We start from the raw sequence: 17,099 nt of genomic DNA, 5'->3' as shown, positions 1-17,099 counted from the left end.
CATACCCTCAGCAAATGAATAGTATTTATCACTATTCCTTGGTTAAGATTATTGTGCTACATCATCTCAAAGGGGCTAGAAAGTTGTTTGTAGATGATAGGCAAGTGTTTACTCCACCTGATGTGGAAGGGGCCTTGCCTTCCTCATCAGCTCATAGGCAAATGCTTGCTCCACAAACCGTGGAAGGGGCTTTTCCTTCTTCATTAACACAACAAGCACAATAGGTAAAACAGGTACAACAAGGGAAGGAAAAGATGTTGGAGGAAAGCTTCAATGATGAAGAGGAAAGAGAATTTTATTTGATGGAATATCATGAACTTGAACAACCACACATTCATCATGGCATTGAGATAGTTGACTTGGAGGCTCAAGATGAGGCGACAAATGAAAAATATAATCATAAACGAAAAAGATGCACAGATCCAAGCACTGATGGCCAACTTGGTGAGAGCTAAGTATGTCATTCCATACCTTGAGCAAGAGAACAAGTAGCTAAGTAGCAAGCAGGTCCTCACGGAGCTGGAATTTCTGAAGGTAAAGAGGCAAGATGACAAAGGCAAATCAGTAATGTAAGAGGAAGAGACCCTAGGCACCTTGACTACAGAACAAAGGCTTGAAAAGCAGTTTGAGGAGGAAAGAGATACATGGGTTGATAGGGTCAGTTTGCATTTCAATAAGCTACTAAGAAGGGCCAATAGGGACAATCAAATCATCAGTCAAATGGCTCGCCATTACAGGACCCAGAACAAGATTTGTAACATAAGAGTTAAGCAAATGAAGACAAGGCTAAAACAAGCCCTCAAAGGTGAAAAGGAGGGTGATAGTCTTAGGTTTCTTGCTGTATATTCCTTGGCTAACCTAGACACTTAATGGTGGTGTTCTCCCACAAATTCTGAGCCTGTTTTCAGAATTTTTTCATTTTTGAAGACTTTAGCAGTTTTTGACTAGGAAATTTTGGCACTATGGGCAGCGCCACTGGCACTGTGCTTTTCATAGGAGCATCCAATGGCCAAACAAATACCACCATTTGATTTTTAATGATGTAATCATTCTCCCTGTGCATTTTCTAAGTTTTTGAAGCAAAAGTGGTTGGTCAAAAGGTCAAAAAACACCCAAAAAATTACCTTTTCCGCCCTCTTTTTTACCATGGCACTGCGCATAGAATCAGTCTTGGGAGAATCCGTTTTTAGGGGTAAAATGAACTCCAAATAGGAAACTAAGGGCATAATTGGAATGTAGACATGATAGTATTTCCAATGAGCTATCATGAGCTCAATTTGGACACCGAAAAGGCCTCCAAAATGGCCTTACAAAAAGTGTTGTGCATAGCCTTCTAGCGTTGCGCATAGGACAATTTTCTCCTAAATTTTCACTTTACTGTGCCATGACTATAACTTTTGGGTTTTCTCTCATGGATGATGTTTTTACTAATGTAAATGGTGACTAGGAGTGTAAATAAGATGAATATTAGTCACTGGAGGGTAGATTCATTGGATTAAAAGTTCTCTTGAAGTCAAATGAATCTGTTTCTTCCCTTTTTAAGCCAAGTTGTTAGGGCTGCCTAGATTCTAGTTTCTTGTTCAACTTTTGATGGATTAGTTCCTAATATTCAGGATTCGACCCCTAAGGATTGGAGGAGGTTGAATTGATGTCTATATCTTCTTTTTCTTTCTCATTATAAAGGGTTGGAGTCAATGGCATTGCTTAGGTTTTGATAGACATCATTTTGTACCAATTACAGCAGGAGGTTAATAAAAAATTCCAACTATTTATTTGGGATCCATGTGGTATGATGTTCAGTTCATTTTTTCTTCTATTTTCATGTGTTAAAATGTATTTTTGACTCCATTTGATCATTTCATACTCTTTATGTGAATGTATACAAGTTTGAAAGGTAGAATCTATAACTTTTATGCTCCGTTTTGGGTAGACATTTCACGGTCTATGTTTTCTTTAGTTTAGGAAGAATCCATGAGGTTTACATGCTCTTCCTAGCTCCTCACCTATCTTTTCACCTCATCCATCAAACCCTAAGGTTCTCATCATTGTTCCTACCTTGCCCCATCGAACACCTTGCAGTTTTGACCTAATTTCCTTGCCCTAACTTTTTGGCTCCTCCTGATCTAGCAAAACCCCTCAAAATCAAATCAAAACTTGTGCTACTATACTTAGCCTGATATCAGTTTCTAGATCCAGTCAATTTGGCTGAGATCCTTATAGAGAGAGCCCTCTCTTATCCTAGTAGGGCTAGCTACTTGGCTAAGCATGGTTTGTGGTTACCCTGGCATTGCCTTCATTCAGCCCGAGGTTCAATCCAGGTGATAACATAGTGGCGACCATACTAGGGAATGAAAGATTGGAAATTAATCACCCTGGTAAGTTGTTTTATTTAAATTCTTAAGCTTGTGGATGATGAGTTTTAGAATTTAATCATAGGCTGAATTGGAAAGTTGTAAAGCAATATCTTAATTTTCAAAATTAGACATACTGGCTTCCTGAAAATACACGAGATCCAATCCACATCTAAATCCTTCGACCATTGTAAGTGATCCTCATAAAATTGGGTGAAAATATAAGAAATTTGCAGAGAAATCTAGTTTATCCAGAGAACAATCAAATAAGGATTTCATTCCTCGAGTTAATTCACTCTCGGGAAGGTTAGACACTTTGCAAGACATTGAGTTTGATATTAATTTTGAGCAGAGTTTATTTCACAGTAAATATTTAATTTAGATTGATTAGACAATTGTTGATTCCTCTATATATCTTCATAACCCCATTGAAGACTTGTTTTCACACAATAAATCAGGGTCACAACTTATTCACACTCTTGATCACTTGCAGAACCTCTCTTCAAACTTAAACACTTGGGTGAAAAATAAGATTCATAGGCCATCTTTCGATTTTCGAAATACTTCCATTGCATCTACTACCACTCAAACTATCCCTCATCCTCTACCTTCTTCTTCACAGACTGTTCACACCACTCAAACTATTGTTAATCCCCCTTTGATTATACCGAATATCCCAATCCTTGTTCTAAATCCACCACCTCCCCACCTCTAGTTATGGCTGCTCGATATGGACCGCTTGTTTTTCCTCAAAATCTTGGTGCCATGCCCCCTGATTATCAAACCAAAATACCTTTCTTCTATGACACTCAGACTATTACAGCTCAATAGCACGTAGACAAGATGAATGATTTCTTTGACCTCCATGAAGTTGAAATTGAAGATGTGATGATGAGGCTATTTGTAGAAAGCTTTGGAGAAGAAGTTCAGAAATGGTTCAGAGCCCTACCAGCAGCTTCTATCACTACTCTACCTATCCTTCAGAGGCAAGTCCTAGATCGGTGGGAGGTGAAGAAGAATCCCCTTCAGATTTTGTCCGAATATGAGAACATCAAAAGAAATGTTGGCGAGAGTGTGCAAGACTATTGTGTGTGATTTAATGCAGTATACAATGCTATCCCTGCAAATATCAAACCACCAGAGGGATTGGCTTTGCTTAAGTTTCCAGATGGATTTGATGCTGATATGGCATATTAGTTGCGTGAACGTGATTCTACAACTCTAGAAGACATGAAAAAGAATGATGTGAGCATAGAGGAGAACATGTTGGCTAATAGAGCAAGAATGAGATCAGAGAAAAGTGTGATCATGAAAGAAGAAGCATCTAATTTAGACATAAAAATGGATACATTGATTTGAACAATGGAAAGGATGGTTGACTAGTTTTCCATCACAGACAAACTTGAAATGCAGATTCAAAACCTAAACTTTATAGGCAAACAACAACCCCAATTTGAATCAAGCAAAGAGAGCAAAAGGCACCTAAACAACCAGCACAACAACAATGATAGATCAAAACCCCATTACAACAGAATTATGTTCAAGGAGTAGAAGAAGAGGAGGAGGAAGATTCGGTAACTGAAACAAATCATTTCTTCACTGCATATGGTATGCCTATATTTTTGACTGAAGATGAGGAGTATGCAGAAAGTTCTAACATTCTTAAGGATGAGGACTACATCTTATAAAATTATGTTGTTTTTGAGACCAAATCTGATGATTATCAGCATGGCTCTATGAAAGCTTTGAGTGCATAGAATAAACAACACTCTTTGAGGAGAAGAGATGTACTGGTTAGTCCTATTCAAAAGAGGAAGGATGTTTAGTTAAAGAATGATCTCTAAAACAATCACAAAAAAGGAAAGGAGCATGCTGATCAGAATCTTTTCAAGGTAGATCAGCAAAAAACAAGTACAACTGCAAAAGAGAAATACAATTAGAAAAAAGATAGTGTAACGAAGGAGCAAACAGATAAGAGGGACATCAGTGTCAAAGAAGTAGAAAAAGCAACATCTTTTAATTTAGAAGTGAAATTGCTAAATTGAAAGTGTCCATTCGTTTGACCGAGCTTGTTAAGAATAGCCATTACAAACACCATGTGTCTAGAATATTGCAAATTGATCCTTTGTCCGACATGGTGAATGTTGAGGATGATCATCCTAAACTTATTTTTGGTCTAGCTATAGAAGGTCAGCTAGAAGATAGCGAGGTCCCATCCTTTTATTTGAGTCTTAGACTGCATAAGTATATTCTTCATAGTGCTATTATTGATTCCAGATCTTCTCACAATTTGATGTGCAAGGCTATAATGGAAAAATTGGGCCTGGATATCACCCAAAAATATCATGATTTGTATTCATTTGATTCTGGTAGATTTCGCTGCATTGGTCTCATCAAAGATTTAGTGGTTTCCTTAGATCAAATCCCAGCCAAGAATGTTTTGATGGACGTGGTAGTAGCTGATATACCACCTTGATTTGGTATGCCATTGTCTAGATCATGTGGAGCCAAACTCAAAGGCACTTTACAACTTGACTTCTCTTATGCTACAATCCCTATTTTCTATCAATTGAGGATGTTGTACTGAGAAAAGAAGATGAAATATATGATCACTAGTAAAGTGAAGCCCATAAATCATTTGATAAATGTTGTACATACAGATTTAGAGTCTTTTGTTTTGTAAAATAATAGCGGATTGAATGATGTAGATATTCAGCTTGTAGAAGTAGATGATGTACCAAAAATTTATGAGGGATTTAGAGTAATTCTTAATCAAGAAAAGGAAAAGGTGGCAATTCCTTCTGAGCAGCCTCCACAGTAGTAGAAAGTTAGTAAAGAATAGAAAAATGAAGCAGCCAGAGAAGGTAAGATTGAACCAATAGCAGAATTCCAACATCTGGAAGATGAAAATGGTCTTTGGAGCATGGAATTCTATGGTTCTTTGGGTAAGTATGGTGCGGGCATGGGAATTTGGATTCAAAGTCTTCCTTTTCAGATAGACAAAGTTCCAAGTAATGTTAGAGTGTGTTCCTATAAATTAGTTTTCGATTGCTCTAACAATGAAGTGGAGTATGAGGCATTGATTACAAGTCTAAATATGTTGAAGAAGCTGGGTGCGAAAAAGATTTGTTTTTATGGTGATTTAGAGTTAGTGATTAAACAAGTCAAAAGATAATATCAAGCAAAGCATCTGCGACTGAGAGCTTATAGGAACATAGTCCTGGATATCTTGAATATGTTTGTAGAATACACATTGACAGCGGTGTTGAGAAGTCAAAATATCATTGCTGATTCACTTGCTACATCAATGAGAAATCTGAAAATTCCAATGAATTCTAGCAATAAATTTGAAATTCATGTCAAACATAGGCCTATTGTTCTTGACAATTTGAGATATTGGCAGGTTTTCTGGGATGACAATGAAATTAATTCCTTTTTACAGAACGGAGGGAAGTTTAAGGATGCTTTCATTGATGATGTTTGTGATTCCGATGAACAAGACATTGAGGTAAATCAGATGGATGTTTTATAGTTGAAGGATAATGTTATTCCTATAGTTCTTATACCTTTAGACGAGTTGTTTGATCATGATGATGTGGAGAGAAAACCAACCTTGGTTCCTACCGACAAAGGAGTTAAAGATGTAAACATTGGGACAGTGGACAAGTCCAAGCTTGTTAAGTTGTGAAAAACATTTTCTCCCGAGCAAAGGCTAAGTATGTTAAGTTACTGTCTGAATTTTCTGATGTGTTTGCATGGGATTATGCATATTTGAAGGTCTACGACAAGAACATTATTCAACACACTATCCCCATCAAACTGAATCAGAAGCCTTTTAGGAAAAAGTTGAGAAGAATCAATCCAAAACTTTTACCATCCATTGAGAAAGAGGTAAATTGATTATACAAATCTGGTATTATTGTTCCAATAAATTTCTCTAATTGGGTTTTGAATTTGGTCCTGGTACAAAAAAGGACTGGAGAGATAAGGTTGTGCATTGATTTCCAGAACCTAAATAAAGTATCCCTGAAAGATCATTATGCTCTTCCTAAGATGGACCACATTCTGTAAAGAGTAGTTGGAGCATCATAGATGTCACTACTAGATGGCTACTCAGGTTACAATCAAATTTTGGTGCACAAAAAAGACCAAGACAAAACTGAATTCATAACACCATGGGGGAATTTTCAGTATGCCAAGATGCCACTTGGGCTGAAGAATGTCGGGACCACTTTTCAGTGGGCCATGGATATAGCTTTCACTAACGAGAAGGATGTTTTCTTAGTTGTTTACTTAGATGAATTGACTATATTTTTTTGTTCTGATGACGAGCATTTACAACACCTAATAATTGTTTTTCGAAAATGTACGAAGTTTGGGATTTCTTTGAATCCAAAAAAGAGTCTTTTTTCCATGGAGGAGGGAAAACCTCTTGGTCACATCATCTCCAAAGATGGTAAACACATTGATCCTTCCAGAGTTGAAGCAATTCAGCAAATAGACTTTTCACGAAATAAAAAGGAGATCCAAGCTTTCAATGGTAAGATGAATTTCTTGCGTAGATTCATTCCCAATGTGGCTGAACATTTATGTGAGTTAACTAATATGTTGAAGAAGGACAACATTGTGAAATGGACTGAACCTGCCATGAAATATTTCAACTTGGTAAAGCTTGCTTTGACCACAACCCCTGTTTTGATCAGTTCCGTTTATAAACGTGATTTTATTATATTTTCATTTGTGTCTAAGCAAAGTGTGGCTGTGGTGTTGATGCAAAAGAAGGATCAAGTGGAGCAGCCCATTGCATTTTTCAGTCGGACTATCAAATATGCTACTCTTCACTATAACATCATTTAGAAACAAGCTTTAGGTCTTATAAAACCATTGAAGGTTTTTCGAGTTTACATTCTGCATTCGCATACCATAGCATATGTTCCCAACACAGTTGTCAAAGATGTCCTCATACAAACTGATCCAAAAGGAAGAAGAGGAAAGTGGATAGCAGAGATGTTAGAGTATGTTATTGAGATTAAGCCCATGAACTGATCAAACTTGGAAAAACTTATGGTTGAGTCAAATATTCATGCTCTAGACATAAATCTTATTGCAGCAATGTCAGATGAAGAAGATGGTGGCACACTAATTCAGGTATCAAAAATGTTTCTCAACTCACTTTTGTATTCCGATATAGTATATATTCTTCAGCATATTTCTCCTCCTTTTGGAATGTTGAAAAGTAAAGGTAGATCACTAAAATTGAAGTCTACAAAATTCTGCATTTTCGATAGGGCTCTCTATTGGAAAGATCCTAGAGGGGTTCTTCTTAATTGTTTGGTTGAAAATGAAGCTCAGCAGGTAATGAATGATTTTCATAGAGGATATTATGGGGGTCACTTGTTTTGGAAAACAACAACTAATAAAATCTTGAGAGCAGGGTATTATTGGCCATCTTTATTTTCTGATTTATATAAAGCAGTCGTGAGCTGCCATGAATGTCAAGTGTTTCAGGGAAAAAGGAAACTACTTCCCCTTCCTTTGAATCCAATTTTAGTTAATGCACCTTTTCAATAGTGGGGGCTTGATTTCATAGGAGAAATTCATCCTTTTTTCATCATCACAACACAGATGGATTCTAACAGCCACATATTACTTCACCAAATGGATCGAAGCCATTCTGACAAGGCAAGATATGGACACGGCAATCATTCAGTTCTTAGAGTCCAATATCTTGTATCATTTTGGTTTTCCTCACAATATTATTACCAATAATGCAACAATGTTTAAGTCAAAGAAAATAGTTGAGTTTTGCAACAAGTATAACGTCAGATTAGGTCATTCCACGACATACTATCCGTAGGGCAACGGACTAGCTAAGTCTTTAAATAAATCCTTGGCAAACATTATTCATAAAATTTTGGAGGCAAACAAAAAGAATTGGCATCAAAAGCTTGTCAATGCTTTCTGGGCCGACAGAGTGAGAACTAAGAAATAAATAGGTATGTCACCTTTTGAATTGGTTTATGGTACTGATACAATGTTTCCTACATCACTTGCAGTCCCAAGCATGAGATTAATGCAAGAAGCTAGCAGTGAAGAAGATGATGTTCAGCGTTGGATCAATCAAATCATTCACCATCAAAAAACAAGGGAAGAGGTTTCTCAAAATACTTTCCGTCTGCAAGAGAAGATAAATAAAATTTATGACTGTGAGACCAAGGCAGACAAGTTTCAGTTGGAAGATGTAGTGTTGCGATGGGATGCACGAAATGAAGAAAGAGGGAAACATGGTAAGTTTGATAATCTATGGAAATGACCTTATAAAATCTCAGCCTATCAAGGACATAATGCATTTTTATTGAAGGAAATGGATGGTCAAGAATGCTTAGGAGGACCGGTGAATGGTAGGCTCCTGAAACACTATTATTTCTTATGTAGTTTGTTGAGGTTGTTTCACTATCATTGTATATACCAGTTTAATTTCCTTGCAAGTTTTGAAGTACAATGTCATTTGAGATTGGGGTATGAAATGAAGGCTATAGATCTTAAATACTTTATGCCATTTTTAGTTGGTTTTTGAGTTAGTCTAGAGTCGATTTCGAGTCAGTTTTTAGTTTGTATCAAGTCATTTTTTAAAAATTTCAAAAAAGTTTTTAGTCTTTCATTTGTTTGACCGTATTGGCCCAAATCAGCTAGGCACTTGGTCTACAGTGTTCTTGACACCTCCAAGGAGGTGCCATCCCCCTTAAGGCCAATGTTAGCGTCAGTATATCCATACTTCCATCAGGGATCAAATCTTCTCTTTGCATTTACATTTTAGGTGTCTCATACTGGAATTTTTTATTATTCCATTATGTCATGCCAAAAAAGATCCACTGACAGTTGTTTTCTTCTTCTTAGTACATCTAACTTTCCCTCATCTGGTATATTTGCTAACCCTTCTTCATGTATCGTTTAGTTATGGTGTTAGTTATATTATTTTTAGAGTCAAGGCAGTTATGTCTCCATTAGGTCTTAGGGTTCATTCCCAAGGTCAAAAGCTTTGTTTTAATGCAAATAAAGGGAAACAAAGATATCAAGAAGACCAATAAACAAGAATGGTTGGTATTTAGTCATGGTTATTATACAAAATCCTTATTTCACTAATGTAATTTTCATCTCAAAAAAGAAAAATGTTTTTTTGAGATGAAAATAAAGTATTTTAGTTTGTTCATATCCTTGATGTAATTCAAGTCATTTTATGTAATAATTGTCCCCATAAGCTACCCAAGGCACCTCTCTTTGTCACAATAGAGGAATCATTGAAATATCAACTCAATCAAAGCATCATCCATCTAAAAAGAGACAAAGAAAGAAAAGCAATAGACAAAGATTTGAAGACAAAGTAAAAGGTTCCAAACAAACATTATAAAGTGGGTTTTTCTAAGAAAAAAATCAATTCATCCTCTATATAAGATTTCAAAAGAATTTTTTAAACTTCATCATCCTCATTTGATAAAGAGGAAATAACCAAGTTGTAACTAATTGGTGGCTAAAGAAACCATTGGCGTTGCGCATAGAGCAAGGAGCACTAAGTACAAGGAAAAATTTGGGCCACTGTGGATGCAGGCAGGGCTCTGTGCGTACAACCAGAGCACTCCGCATAGAGCCTGCGCGCCTATGTATTTTTTCATAGTGTTGCGCATACAACAGGCCACTGCGCATAGGGCCAGAAATCATCAAAACTATCCTAACAAAGAATCCAAAATCACTCCTTTTGCTACCTAGAGTCTCGAGCAAGTAAGTATAATCCCTAAACTGTCCTCCCAACACTTATTTCATGACATTTCAGTTTGTTTGCTATTAAAATTTTCAAACCCTAGGTTGTCTAAAAAACCCTCTCCTCTTATCATTTTCTTTTCCATTCCCATATCTTTTTGTCATATCCCTAAATATTATCCCTATTCCCTATTCCCTACTGTCAAATACACTTATCCCCTATACCCTAGTCCCTAAACAAAATCTGTAAACCCCTACTTACAAAATAGTCCCTACTAAAAAATACCCCCTTTTCTCACTCTCACATCATACATATTCCATTCCTACATCGCACAAACTCCTCTCCCCTACCCCTATCCCTACTCACCATATCTCACTTCCTTATTACGTTCTCTAGGGTTTCTAAAGCTTCAAACTCAAAAACATGGAAAAAGAGAATAAATATTATGAGGAGGAGGAATGCAGTGGTAGTGAAAGCATGGAAGTTGAACCTCAACATCAGAGAAAATCACATAAGGGAGGTATAATTATCAGAGAGGAACCATCAAACATTAGAGAGTTAGAGTCTTCTCCTATGACTATCTCTTGTTTAAGGAATCTGAGATGTTATGAGTTTTGTGAACAAGTACAAAGAGTTCAACATCATCCTGAGCTGATCAGGCTTTTTGTAGAAAATCTCCATGATAACAAGGTAACTCTTGCCGGGGTGACATTTACAGTTTCCACCTCCATCATTGCTTATACTACAAGGATTCCAAATGTGGGGCAAAAATGATATAAAGCACAAGATTTGGATGAGCACTACTATGAGCCATACATCAAATCCAGGTGCAAGAATGAAAAGAAGAGGACCTTTCCTTTTAGGTTCCTTCACAACCAGTATGCCCCTATGATGAGGATCATTATGAAGTATTTTACACGTGGGGGAATATTTTCCAGACTATACACCTATCACATTAGGCTTCTTATGCACATCACAAGAGTGAAATATCGTACTTCTTATTCAGGAATATTGAGAAGATGTCCTACATTGTACAGAAAAGGCCAAACCCTCAGCGTATGAATAGTATTTATCACTATTCCTTGATTAAGATTATTTTGCTACATCAACTCAACCTCCTCAACATCTCCTGGGATACATTTATTTTCAGTGACATCTTCAATGGTCCTTGGATTCCTCCACCGGTGCCTCAAGAAGCAGAAATGCCTTCTAGCATTACCAAAGTAAAGAAAAGTAAGAAGGCTAAAGAGACTAAAGTTGTTGAGAAGCCAGAAACCTACAAAACATATCAGAGAGGGGCTAGAAAGTTGTTTGAAGTGGATAGGAAAGTATTTACACCAATTGATGTGGAAGGGGCCTTGCCTTGTTCATCAACTCATAGGAAAATTCTTGCTCCACAAACTATGGAAGGGGATTTGCCTTCTTCATCAACACAACAGGCACAACAGGTACAATAGGTGCAGCAGGTGCAAAAAGGGAAGCAAAAGATGCTAGAGGAAAGCCTTAATGATGAAGAGGAAATGGAATTTGATTTTATGGAACATGATGAACTTGAAAAACCACACATTCATCATGGCATTGAGATAGTCGACTTGGAGGCTCAAGATGAGGCGACAAATGAAAATATAATAATAAAGGAAAAATATGCATAGATCCAAGATCTAATGGCCAAATAGGTGAGTGCTAAGTATGTCATTTCAAACCTTGAGGAAGAGAACAAGCAGTTAAGTGACAAATAGGTCCTCATGGAGCTGGAACTCCTCAACGCAAAGAGGGAAGATGACAAAGGCAAATCAGTAATGCAAGAGGAAGAAATCCCAGCCACCTTGACTACAAAGGCTTGAAAAGGAGATTGAGGAGGATAGAGAAACATGGGTTGACAGGGTCAATTTTCATTTGCAGAATCTGCTAGAAAGGACCAACAGGGATGATCAAATCATCAGGTACATGGCTCGCCATTACAGGTCCCGGAACAATATTTGTAACATAAGAGTAAAGAAAATGAAGAAAAGGATAAAACAAGCCCTCAAAGGCAAAAAGGAGGGTGATAGCCTTAGGTTTCTTGTTGAGGCTTCCTTGGCTGACCCAGACTCTTGATGGTGGTGTTCTCGCACAAATTTTTTGCAAGTTTTGAGAATTTTTGCATTTTTTAAGAATTTCGCAGTTTTTTACTTATAAATTTTGGATCTATGCACAACGACACTGGTGTTGTGATTTTCCTAGGAGCATACAATGGCCAAACGGATACCACCATTGGATTTCTAATGATGTAAGTATCCTCCCTATGCATCTTCTAAGTTTTGGGGCAAAACTAGTTGGTTAAAAGGTCAAAAAACACCCAAAAAATGACCTTTCTACCCTCTTTTTGACCATGGCACTACACATAGAAGCAGTCTTGGGAGAATTGTGTTTTGAGGGGTCAAATCAACTCCAAATTGGAAACTAAAGGCATATTTGGAAATCAAACAAGACATGCTTTCCATTGAGATATCATGAGCTCAATTTGGACATCGGGAAGGCCTCCAAAATGGCCCTGCAAAATGTACTACACAGAGCCTTCTAGTGCTGCGCATGGGACAATTTTCTGCTAAATTTTCACTTCACTGTGCCATGACTATAACTTTTTGGTTTTCTCTCATGGATGATGTTTTTACTAATGTAAATGGTGACTAGGCATGTATATAAGATGCATGTTAGTCACTAGAGGGTAGACCCATTGGATTAAAAGTTCTCTTGAAGTCAAATGAATCAGTTTCTTCCCTTTTTAAGGCAAGTTGTTAGGGCTGACTAGATTCTAGTTTCTTGTTCAACTTTTGATGGATTAGTTCCTCATCTTGAGGATTCAACCCTTGAGTATGGGAGGAGGTTGAATTGAGGTCTATATCTTCTTTTTCTTTCTCATTGTAAAGGGTTGGATTCAGTGGGATTGATTAGGATTTGATAAACATTATTTTGTACCGGTTATAGTAGGAGATTAATGAAAAATTGCAACTATTTCTTTGGGATTCATGTGGTATGATGCTAAGTTCAGTTTTTCTTTTGTTTTCATGTGTTAAAATGTATTGTTGACTCCATTTCATCATTTCATACTCTTTATGTGAATGTATACAAGTCTAAAAGGCAGAATCCATAACTTTTATGCTCTGTTTTGGGTAGACATTGAAAATCTATGTTTTCTTTAGTTTAGGAAGAATCCATGAGGTTTACATGCTCTTCCTAGCTCCTCACCTATCTTTTCACCTCATCCATCAAACCTTAAGGTTTTGATCATTGTGCGTACCTTGCCCCATCGAACACCCTGCAGTTTTGACCTAATTTCCTTGCCCTAACTGTTTGGCTCCTCGTGATATAGAAAAACCATTCAAAATCAAATCAAACCTTGTGCTACTATACCTAGCCTAATATCAGTTTCTAGATCTAGTCAATTTGGCTGAGATCCTTACAGAGAGAGCCCTCTCTTGGCCTAGTCGGGTTAGCTACTTGGCTATGCGTGGTTTGTGGTTACCCTGGAATTGCCTTCCTTCAGCCTGAGGTTCAATCTAGGTGATAACAGAAATTCTCATTCCTATTTTTCCAACCTCATGAGGATGAATATTTTCAAGCATCTTAGTGAGCCATTTTGGAGAACCTTTCTGAGATGGCACAGGATATTTAGTGTATTGAGATGGGGCTAAATCAAATTTATCCTTCTAATTCTCTTAATAACATCATTCAAAGTGTCTTCTTGATCAGTGGTAGGAGCTTCATGAAGGGGAGAGAGTGATTCAGAAGCAGATTCCATATATTGATCTAGGATAGGGACCCCCCTTCAAGATGTGGAATTTCATTTTCAAGTTCCTAGAAATATTTTGCATGTCTAAATCTATCCGAGAGATCAAGTTGTCTCTCAATAACATCGTCAGTCTTGGAAGATTCAAGAAAAATTATATATATAAACAATATAAAATTCTTATTTAGATCTTTACAGAGACAATATGCTTTGGGGGTATATGAGTACCCCAAGAAGGTACATTTTTGACTCCTTGGACCATGTTTGTTTGTCTGTTCCATAAAGGCATAATAGGTGGAACCAAAAACCCTAAGATGCATCACAAAAGGAATGTGGCCATACCACATTTCATAAGGATTATTGTTTTTAGAGAAAGATATGGACAATTGTTTTTATTATACATTGCACAAAGAACTGCATCAACCCAGAACATAATCTTTAAATCTTTGAAAAACATCATTGAATGTACCATATTTAAGATTGTCATGTTCATTCTTTCAGTTAAACCATTTTGTTTAGGATTATAAGGAACGATTGTTTGATGTTGAATCCCATGATGGAAAAGATAGTTTTGAAATTCATTTGAAGTATATTCTTTTCCATTATCAAATAGATCCAATAAGATTGTATATTGTTTTTCATCCATACAATTTTTTCTTTTAAAGTTTCAAAAGGTTCAAGTTCTTTCTTCAATATGTATACCCAATACATTCTAGTAACCAATCAATAAAAGTCATAATGTGTTTTGCTATGAAACCAGCTCAAGAAAAGATAGAAAATATAGATCAACGCCTTAGAATTCAGCCTCTTCGAGGGGGCAAACTCCTTTACATTACATAAATGAACAATTCTTGGATGATACAAATGAAAATACCTCCTTTCTATATATAGGAGTCTAAGGGGTCATAACATAATCAAAGCCGACATAACAATAATAATGTAAGGGCACAATAATAACAATAGTGGGCTTCTATGGGGTACAAGAGTAACAATATGGGCACTACATGGGTACATCAATATAATAAGTGGGTTGTACTAATAACAATAAGGGGTTACACTAGTAGTATAGGGGCCTAACATGCCCCTTTCCTTCAAAAAGCATTGTCCTCAACGCTTGAGTAGTTCTTGATGCTTCTGTATAAAATTCTTGTCCTCTCATGTGGAATCTTCAGCAGGTAGGTTCTTCCACTTGATGAGATACTCTGAAATTGATCGATTTTGTAGCTGTCGGGTTCTTGTTTCTATGACTACTCCAGGTTCCAATATGATTTTTCCTTCCTCTTCAATTTCTGGCAATATTCATTGAATTGGGATCTTTTGCAACTTTTGAATAAGTGGCCATACTTCTTTGTCCTTCTTCCATTCATCCCTTGCTTCATTTATCCAATCTGGTTGGATAATAGAAATAGCACAAAACAATGCTTCCACATCCTCATCCTTGAAGAGTCTTCCCATTCGGTAAGGTCGCCATTTTTTAAGTGCATGTAGTATTGCCAACATTTCCTTCTCGTAAATAGCTTGCTTTAGATGTAGTAGTAAAAATACCCAATCGCCTACATCAAAACATTTTTCACTATGATGTTGATATACCTGTTGTTTCATTTGATTTTGCACCGAAGTGGCATTATCGTTTAAAAGTTGGAGAACTTGTTCTTGATGCTCGGTGTGATCTTTCACTGCTTGAACCTTTTTCTTCTTGATATGTCCTTCTATCTTTAGAGTTTGAGGCGTGGTAATTTCTTCCAATCCTTTACAAGATATGGTTGGATTCATTTCTTCTTTCTTGATGTGATCTTTCACTTCTTGCACCTTTTTCTTCTTGATATGTCCTTTTATCTTTAGAGTTTGAGGAGTGGTCATTCTTGCCAATAGTTTACAAGATATGTTTTGATTCATTTCTTCTTTCTCTAGGGTCAAGTCCTGGCATATATCCTCTTCTTTTGATGTTTCTTGATCCTTTTCTTCCTCCTCTTCATACTCTATGTAAAATAATTTCTTCTCAGCACACTTATGACCTTTAGTGCATTTGCTATCACAATTGTAACAAAGCCCTTTTTCTCTTTTTTCTTCCAATTGTTGTGGTGTAACCCTTGTAGGTTGTGGAAGGCTAGGAGAAACAACACGTCCATATTTATAGTTGTGAGGGGTATAATTCCTTGTTGCCATAATTTTACTTTCAAATATGTCATAAAGCGTTTTTACTCTTTCCAATTGTTGCGGTGTTGCTCTAAAGAAGGTGTTGCTCTTTGTATCCTCATAATGTGCTATCATTTCCTTCGTGAGAATTGACCACGAAACAAGTTGTTTACGAGAACAAAGCCCTTTATACCATAAAAATTGATCAAAATACATACAATACATACATGCAATACATACCTTTTGTAAAAGTGGTACACCATGTAGATCAAAATATTTTTCCATCTAAAGTATCCAATTTACCGGATCCTTGCCATCAAACTTCCTCATCTTGATTTTTCTTGATTTTAGGACCTCGATCTTGAAACAACCATAACATTGTACTTTCAGATATTTAAGTTCTGAAATTGCTACCTGTAGTAGCCCTCTATGTCCTCTTTCCAATTCCACTAGTCTGATCCAAATTGGATTCTCCAAGAAAGAGTTATGCACAATCTCCCAAGATGACCTGATTATAGGCCTTTCCAGAAGAGTGAACTTGTATGAAGTTCTACGTGTCAATTTTTCGACCTTTGGCTCTAAAAAAGATATAAAAGAAACTAAAGTCTGTCCTATTTCTGTACCTTCTTACGAAATTTCAATCCAATGCTCAGAGAGAAAGTTATGACGATTTTCCCTAGGTCACTTGTTTGGAATGTAATTCAGGAGTCTGCAAAAAGACCAACTTCCTTAGATCATATCTCTGCAAATATAGCGCGAAAAGCTCTGAAATTTGGACCCGAGGTTTAGCACGATTTCTTCTCAAATGGGTTTTTTCTGCAATGTCTGAAATGTCACAGAAACAAAGTTATAGCGAAAATGCCACGATGACCTGTTTGGAGCAGCGAAACCCTAGAATCTAAAGCTCTGATACCAAATGTTATGAAACCAGCTCAAGAAAAGATAGAAAAGATAGATCAACGCCTTATAATTCAGCCTCTTCGAGGGGGCAACCTCATTTACATTACATAAATGAACAATTCTTCGATGATACAAATGAAAATACCTCCTTTCTATATATAGGAGTCTAAGGGGTCATAACATAATC

This window comes from Pinus tabuliformis, chromosome 4_1 (assembly GCF_031772625.1).
Source record: "Pinus tabuliformis cultivar Carrire ecotype Pingquan chromosome 4_1, CPIR1, whole genome shotgun sequence".
In the NCBI taxonomy this organism is placed as follows: domain Eukaryota; kingdom Viridiplantae; phylum Streptophyta; class Pinopsida; order Pinales; family Pinaceae; genus Pinus; species Pinus tabuliformis.
Note: the sequence above shows the minus strand (reverse complement) of the source record.